Raw genomic sequence first — 2,424 nt, forward strand, 5'->3', positions numbered from 1 at the left:
TGTGTAAAAATGCTGTAAAATGAGGATGCTGTCAAAAATAATGTAATAAATAGATTTTCTTTATCAGTTAACTTCTATTAACTAAATGAAATCAACATTTGGAGTGATCATCCTTTTCGTTTAAAGCAGCTTTTGCTCTAAGTGCACTTGCGCATAGTTTTTTTTTTTTCAGGTAGCTTTGCAGGTAGGTCTCTTGAAGCATCTTGGAGACGTTGCCACATTTCTTCTGGATTTAGTTTTTGAATAAATAGCCTATTAAGTCTAAATATTTAAGTATTTGGCGCTGTGATGAACACCATTATGCGAATACAAAAACATCTGAATGGTTGTTTAAATAATTTAAAGGAATTTCTTTAAATTTCAGGAATACGTATTATCTTTGTTAATAGAACAAACAGTTAGTAACTGTATTTTTAGTTCATAGTGCATTAACTAATGTTAATTAATTTATTTGATCTAAAGAAACAAATAAATAAACAGTAGCACTTTGAAATATTACTACAATTTAAAATTAACTGTTTAAAGGTTTTACAGTGCCCTCCACTAATATTGGTACCCTTGGTAAATATGAGCAAAGGCGGCTGTGAAAATAAATCTGCATTGTTGGTATTTTTGATCTTTCATTAAAAAAAGTCAAATTTTTTTGAACAATTTTTAATTTAAATAATTTAAAACAATTGAAAGTCGGGAGAAAGTCTCATGATGAAAAACATGTTTTTCTCCAATGCATGTTGGCCACAATTATAGGCACCCCTAGAAATTCTTATGAGTAAAATATTTCTGAAGTATATTCCCATTCATATTTAAATTTTTTTAGCACACCAGGGTGACTAGGAGCAAGACATTGTCCAGCCATGACTTCCTGTTCCACAGGATTATAAATAGGAGGAACACAAAGGCCAAATTCCCCTATTCATACATCACAAGGAATAAAACCAAATAATATATTTCTGATGTGCAGAACAAGATTGTTGAGCTTCACAAAATAGAAAGTGGCTGTAAGAAAAGAGCTAAAGCATTGAAAATCATTTCCACCATCAGGGCAATAATTAAGAGGTTCCAATCAACTAAAGATGTTACAAATCTGCCTGGAAGAGGACATGTGTCTATATCATCCTAATGCACAGTGAGGAGGAGAGTTTGAGTGGCCAAAGACTCTCCAAGGATCACAGCATTATTGTCCTGATGGAGTGTAAATATATATACACTCCATGAGGAAAATATATATAAAAAAAAAACATAAAAATCAACACAAAAATGTGTCACTGAGCACAAAATGAAGCTTCTGCCATGCCTGTCCCTGTCCTCTGATCTGAACCCTACAGAAAATGACTGGGGTGAACTGAAGAGAAGAAGCACCAGCATGGAGCTGGTATTCTGAATGATCTGGAGAGATTCTGTATGAAGGAATGGTCTCTTATCTCTTATCAGGTGTTCTCCAAACTCATCAGGCATTATAGGAGAAAACGTCTCAGGTTACGTATGTAACCATGGTTCCCTGAGTAGGGAACGAGACACTGCATCCTCTAGGGGTCGCTATGGGGAATGCCTCGTCGTGACCCGTGTCTGAAGCATACATTGAAAAAACACCAACATCACGTTGGCCGGCGACAGTCATGATGTCACTACCGGTGCGACTACAGTATAAATAGGCGCCGGGAGAACACATTATCCACTTCTTCGTCTGAAGCTTGCATCCGAAGCATAGCAGAAAACCTAGAGGACGCAGTGTCTCGTTTTCTACTCAGGGAACCAAGGTTACATGCGTAACCTGAGACGTTCCCTTTCAAAGGAACTTCGAACTGCGTCCTCTAGGGGTTGCTATGGGGAACGGTATACCCACACCACCATGCTGAGGGGAGTGCATGCCAGAAACCATGGTGAGCACTAAGTACCGACTCTACCATATTGCCATGGGTTTTGCCCCTGGGACGTTAGACGGCTGGCTGTGACATTATTCCCTACGGCCAAAGATCTAGGCTACATACCCCAAAAAACTTACCTGTTAGGGCCAGAACTCCTGGGCCCAGGGTAGAGCTCAAGGCTTGGAATCAGGAATAGATTCCTTTAAGGGAATACGACCAAGAGCCTAGAATCATACTAAGTCTTGGCCTGTCACCCTCTGTATGGAAAACATGTCATGGCTGTCGCCGGCCAACGTGTTGTTGGTGTTTTTTCAAACCCCGCCCTGCAGCGCGGGTATAAAAGGATAGCGCGTGCAAACGCACATTAGTTTTTCGCTGAGGAGCCGAGACTTGCGCCACGGCCGTACAGCAGTGGTACAGCAACTGTGGCGACGGGACGTAACGTCTCCGTTCCCTCCTTCAGGGAACGAGGGTTACACAAGTAACCGAGACGTTCCCTTTCATGGGAACTTCGAACTGCGTCCTCTAGGGGTCGCTATGGGGAACGCCTCGTCATGAC

Source organism: Sinocyclocheilus anshuiensis, unplaced genomic scaffold, assembly GCF_001515605.1.
Source record: "Sinocyclocheilus anshuiensis isolate Anshui unplaced genomic scaffold, SAMN03320099.WGS_v1.1 scaffold1789, whole genome shotgun sequence".
Lineage (NCBI taxonomy): Eukaryota > Metazoa > Chordata > Actinopteri > Cypriniformes > Cyprinidae > Sinocyclocheilus > Sinocyclocheilus anshuiensis.